This window comes from Pelodiscus sinensis, chromosome W (assembly GCF_052426305.1).
Source record: "Pelodiscus sinensis isolate ZL-2025 chromosome W, ASM5242630v1, whole genome shotgun sequence".
NCBI lineage: Eukaryota > Metazoa > Chordata > Testudines > Trionychidae > Pelodiscus > Pelodiscus sinensis.
Genome location: NC_143084.1, coordinates 8,294,923 through 8,300,922, shown reverse-complemented (window position 1 = coordinate 8,300,922; position 6,000 = coordinate 8,294,923).

The following is a 6,000-nucleotide window of genomic DNA, read 5'->3' as shown; positions in this document are numbered from 1 at the left end:
TGGGAGGAGAAGCTGGGTGGGCGAGGCCTGGCTCGGGAGGGGAAGGTGGTCGGGCGGGGCCGGGCTCGGGAAGAGAAAGTGGGCGGGCGGGGCCTGGATCCGCAGGAGAAGCTGGGCGGGCGGGGCCGTCTGGGAGGGGAAGCTGGGCGGGCAGGGCCGGACTCGGGAGAAGAAGCTGGGCGGGCGGGGCCAGGCTCGGGAGGAGAAGCTGGGCGGGCGGGGCCAAACTGGGAGGGGAAGTTGGGCGGTCGGGGCCTGGCTGGGAGGGGAAGTTGGGCGGGCGGTGCCAAGCTGGAGGAGAAGCTGGGCGGGCGGGGCCTGGCTTGGGAGGAGAAGCTGGGCGGGCGGGGCCTGGCTTGGGAGGGGAACGGGGCGGGCGGGGCCAGGCTGGGAGGAGAAGCTGGGCTGGCGGAGCCAGGCTGGGAGGAGAAGCGGGTCGGGACGGGGAGGACAAACAGGGCGGGAGGGGCCGGGAAGGGGAGGAGAAACTGGGCGGGCAGAAGCTTCTCCTCCCGAGTCCGGCCCTGCCCGCCCAGCTTCCCCTCCCAGACGGCCCCGCCCGCCCAGCTTCCACGCCCGCCCAGCTTCTCCTGCGGATCCAGGCCCCGCCCGCCCACTTTCTCGGGAGGGGAAGCAGGGCGGGCGGGGCCAGGCTGGGAGGGGAAGCTGGGCGGGCGGGGCCGGACTCGGGAGGAGAAGCTGGGCGGGCGGGGCCAAGCTGGGAGGGGAAGCTGGGCGGGCGGGGCCTGGCTTGGGAGAACAAGCTGGGCGGGCGGGGCTTGGCTCAGGAGGAAAAGCTGGGCGGGCGGGGCCTGGCTTGGGAGGAAAAGCTGGGCGGGCGGGGCCTGGCTTGGGAGCAGAAGCTGGGCAGGCGGGGCCAGGCTAGGAGGGGAAGCTGGGCGGGCGGGGCCAGGCTCGGGAGGGGAAGCTAGGCGGGCGGGGCCAGGCTGGGAGGGGAAGCTGGGCGGCAGGGCCAGGCTGGGAGGGGAAGCTGGGCGGGCGGGGCCAGGCTTGGGAGGAGAAGCTGGGCGGGCGGGGCCGGGAACGGGAGGAGAAAGTGGGCGGGCGGGGCCAGGCTGGGAGGGGAAGCTGGGCGGGCGGGGACTGGCTCGGGAAGGGAAGCTGGGCGGGCGGGGCCAGGCTGGGAGAAGAAGCTGGCTGGGCGGGGTCAGGCTGGGAGGGGAAGCTGGGCGGGCGGGGCCTGGCTTAGGAGCAGAAGCTGGGCAGGCGGGGCCAGGGTGGGAGGGGAAGCGGGCCGGGCGGAGCAGGGAAGCTGGGCGGGCGGGGCCTGGCTTGGGAGGAAAAGCTGGGCGGGCGGGGCCTGGTTTAGGAGCAGAAGCTGGGCAGGCGGGGCCAGGCTGGGAGGGGAAGCTGGGCGGGCGGGGCCAGGCTGGGAGGAGAAGCTGGGCGGGGGGGGCTTGGCTCAGGAGGAGAAGCTGGGCGGGCGGGGCCAGGCTGGGAGGGGAAGCTGGGCGGGCGGGGCCAGGCTTGGGAGGAGAAGCTGGGCGGGCGGGGCCGGGAACGGGAGGAGAAAGTGGGCGGGCGGGGCCAGGCTGGGGGGGGAAGCTGGGCGGGCGGGGACTGGCTCGGGAGGGGAAGCTGGGCGGGCGGGGACTGGCTCGGGAGGGGAAGCTGGCTGGGCGGGGTGAGGCTGGGAGGGGAAGCTGGGCGGGCGGGGCCGGACTCCGGAGGGGAAGCTGGGCGGGCGGGGCCAGGCTGGGAGGGGAAGCTGGGGGGGCGGGGCCAAGCTGGGAGGGGAAGGTCGTCGGGCGGGGCCAGGCTGGGAGGAGAAGGTTGGGGGGCGGGGCCTGGCTCGGGAGGGGAAGCTGGGCGGGCGGGGCCAGGCTACGGAGGGGAAGCTGGGCGGGCGGGGCCAGGCTACGGAGGGGAAGCTGGGAGGGCGGGGCCAAACTGGGAGGGGAAGCTGGGCGGGCGGGGCCGGACTCGGGAGGGGAAGCTGGGCGGCCGGGGCCAGGCTGGGAGGGGAAGCTGGGGGGGCGGAGCCAAGCTGGGAGGGGAAGGTCGTCGGGCGGGGCCAGCCTCGGAGGAGAAGCTGGGTGGGCGGGGCCTGGCTCGGGAGAGGAAGCTGGGCGGGCGGGGCCGGGCTCGGAGGGGAAGCTGGGCGGGCGGGGCCTGGCTCGGGAGGGGAAGCTGGGCGGGGGGGGCCAGGCTTGGGAGGGGAAGCTGGGCGGGCGGGGCCAGGCTTGGGAGGAGAAGCTGGGCGGGCGGGGCCGGGAACGGGAGGAGAAAGTGGGCGGGCGGGGCCAGGCTGGGAGGGGAAGCTGGGCGGGCGGGGACTGGCTCGGGAAGGGAAGCTGGGCGGGCGGGGCCAGGCTGGGAGGAGAAGCTGGCTGGGCGGGGTCAGGCTGGGAGGGGAAGCTGGGCGGGCGGGGCCTGGCTTAGGAGCGGAAGCTGGGCAGGCGGGGCCAGGGTGGGAGGGGAAGCGGGCCGGGCGGAGCAGGGAAGCTGGGCGGGCGGGGCCTGGCTCGGGAGGGCGGGGCCTGGCTTGGGAGGAAAAGCTGGGCGGGCGGGGCCTGGCTTGGGAGGAAAAGCTGGGCGGGCGGAGCCTGTCTTAGGAGCAGAAGCTGGGCGGGCGGGGCCAGGCTGGGAGGGGAAGCTGGGCGGGCGGGGCCAGGCTTGGGAGGAGAAGCTGGGCGGGCGGGGCCGGGAACGGGAGGAGAAAGTGGGCGGGCGGGGCCAGGCTGGGGGGGAAGCTGGGCGGGCGGGGACTGGCTCGGGAGGGGAAGCTGGGCGGGCGGGGCCAGGCTGGGAGGAGAAGCTGGCTGGGCGGGGTGAGGCTGGGAGGGGAAGCTGGGCGGGCGGGGCCGGACTCCGGAGGGGAAGCTGGGCGAGCGGGGCCAGGCTGGGAGGGGAAGCTGGGGGGGCGGGGCCAAGCTGGGAGGGGAAGGTCGTCGGGCGGGGCCAGCCTGGGAGGAGAAGGTTGGGGGGCGGGGCCTGGCTCGGGAGGGGAAGCTGGGCGGGCGGGGCCAGGCTACGGAGGGGAAGCTGGGAGGGCGGGGCCAAACTGGGAGGGGAAGCTGGGCGGGCGGGGCCGGGCTCGGGAGGGGAAGCTGGGCGGGCGGGGCCTGGCTTAGGAGCAGAAGCTGGGTAGGCGGGGCCAGGCTGGGAGGGGAAGCGGGCCGGGCGGAGCAGGGAAGCTGGGCGGGCGGGGCCTGGCTCGGGAGGAGAAGCTGGGCGGGCGGGGCCTGGCTCAGTAGGAGAAGCTGGGCGGGCGGGGCCAGGCTGGGAGGGGAAGCTGGGCGGGCGGGGCCAAGCTGGGAGGAGAAGCTGGGGGGGCGGGGCTTGGCTCGGGAGGGGAAGCTGGGCGGGCGGGGCCAGGCTTGGGAGGAGAAGCTGGGCGGGCGGGGCCGGGAACAGGAGGAGAAAGTGGGCGGGCGGGGCCAGGCTGGGAGGGGAAGCTGGGCGGGCGGGTACTGGCTCGGGAGGGGAAGCTGGGCGGGCGGGGCCAGGCTGGGAGGAGAAGCTGGCTGGGCGGGGTCAGGCTGGGAGGGGAAGCTGGGCGGGCGGGGCCGGACTCCGGAGGGGAAGCTGGGCGGGCGGGGCCAGGCTGGGAGGGGAAGCTGGGGGGGCGGGGCCAAGCTGGGAGGGGAAGGTCGTCGGGCGGGGCCAGCATGGGAGGAGAAGGTTGGGGGGCGGGGCCTGGCTCGGGAGGGGAAGCTGGGCGGGCGGGGCCATGCTACGGAGGGGAAGCTGGGCGGGCGGGGCCAGGCTACGGAGGGTAAGCTGGGAGGGCGGGGCCAAACTGGGGGGGGAAGTTGGGCGGTCGGGGCCTGGCTGGGAGGGGAAGCCCGTGGGCGGGGCCAAGCTGGGAGGGGAAGCTGGGCGGGCGGGGCCTGGCTTGGGAGGAGAAGGTGGGCGAGCGGGGCCTGGCTCAGTAGGAGAAGCTGGGCGGGCGGGGCCAGGCTGGGAGGGGAAGCTGGGCGGGCGGGGGCTGGCTGGGAGGGGAAGCTGGGCGGGCGGGGCCAGGCTACGGAGGGTAAGCTGGGAGGGCGGGGCCAAACTGGGTGGGGAAGTTGGGCGGTCGGGGCCTGGCTGGGAGGGGAAGCTGGGCGGGCGGGGCCAGGCTACGGAGGGTAAGCTGGGAGGGCGGGGCCAAACTGGGTGGGGAAGTTGGGCGGTCGGGGCCTGGCTGGGAGGGGAAGCTGGGCGGGCGGGGCCTGGCTCGGGAGGAGAAGCTGGGCGGGCGGGGCCAGGCTGGGAGGGGAAGCTGGGCGGGCGGGGCCGGACTCGGGAGGGGAAGCTGGGCGGGCGGGGCCAGGCTGGGAGGGGAAGCTGGGGGGGCGGAGCCAAGCTGTGAGGGGAAGGTCGTCGGGCGGGGCCAGCCTCGGAGGAGAAGCTGGGCGGGCGGGGCCTGGCTCGGGAGGGGAAGCTGGGCAGGCGGGGCCAGGCGGGGAGGGGAAGGGGGCCAGGCGGGGAGGGGAAGCGGGCCGGGCGGAGCAGGGAAGCTGGGCGGGCGGGGCCTGGCTCGGGAGGGGAAGCTGGGCGGGCGGGGGCTGGCTGGGAGGGGAAGCTGGGCGGGCGGGGCCAGGCTACGGAGGGTAAGCTGGGAGGGCGGGGCCAAACTGGGTGGGGAAGTTGGGCGGTCGGGGCCTGGCTGGGAGGGGAAGCTGGGCGGGCGGGGCCAGGCTACGGAGGGTAAGCTGGGAGGGCGGGGCCAAACTGGGTGGGGAAGTTGGGCGGTCGGGGCCTGGCTGGGAGGGGAAGCTGGGCGGGCGGGGCCTGGCTCGGGAGGAGAAGCTGGGCGGGCGGGGCCAGGCTGGGAGGGGAAGCTGGGCGGGCGGGGCCGGACTCGGGAGGGGAAGCTGGGCGGGCGGGGCCAGGCTGGGAGGGGAAGCTGCGGGGGCGGAGCCAAGCTGGGAGGGGAAGGTCGTCGGGCGGGGCCAGCCTCGGAGGAGAAGCTGGGCGGGCGGGGCCTGGCTCGGGAGGGGAAGCTGGACAGGCGGGGCCAGGCGGGGAGGGGAAGCGGGCCGGGCGGAGCAGGGAAGCTGGGCGGGCGGGGCCTGGCTCGGGAGGGCGGGGCCTGGCTTGGGAGGAAAAGCTGGGCGGGCGGAGCCTGGCTTAGGAGCAGAAGCTGGGCAGGCGGGGCCTGGCTTAGGAGCAGAAGCTGGGCCGGGCTGAGCAGGGAAGCTGGGCGGGCGGGGCCAAGCTGGGAGGGGAAGGTGAGCGGGCCGGGCCAGGCTGGGAGGAGAAGCTCGGTGGGCTGAGCCAGGCTGGGAGGAGAAGCGGGGCGGGAGGGGCCGGGAACGGGAGGAGAAACTGGGTGGGCGGGGCCTGGCTGGGAAGGGAAGCAGGGCGGGCGGGGCCTGGCTGGGAGGGGAAGCAGGGCGGGCGGACCAGGGAAGCTGGGCGGGCGGGGCCAGGCTGGGAGGGGAAGCTGGGCTGGCGGGGCCGGACTCGGGAGGGGAAGCTGGGCGGGCGGGGCCAAGCTGGGAGGGGAAGCTGGGCGGGCGGGGCCAAGCTGGGAGGGGAAGCTGGGCGGGCGGGGCCAGGCTGGGAGGAGCAGCTGGGTGGGCGGGGCCGGGCTCGAGAGGGGAAGCTGGGAAGGCGGGGCCGGGCTCGGGAAGAGAAAGTGGGCGGGCGGGGCCCGGCTTAGGAGCAGAAGCTGGGCAGGCGGGGCCAGGCTGGGAGGGGAAGCGGGCCGGGCGGAGCAGGGAAGCTGGGCGGGCGGGGCCTGGCTCGGGAGGGCGGGGCCTGGCTTGGGAGGAAAAGCTGGGCGGGCGGGGCCTGGCTTGGGAGGAAAAGCTGGGCGGGCGGAGCCTGGCTTGGGAGGAAAAGCTGGGCGGGCGGAGCCTGGCTTAGGAGCAGAAACTGGGCAGGCGGGGCCTGGCTTAGGAGCAGAAGCTGGGCCGGGCGGAGCAGGGAAGCTGGGCGGGCGGGGCCAAGCTGGGAGGGGAAGGTGAGCGGGCCGGGCCAGGCTGGGAGGAGAAGCTCGGCGGGCTGAGCCAGGCTGGGAGGAGAAGCGGGGCGGGAGGGGCCGGG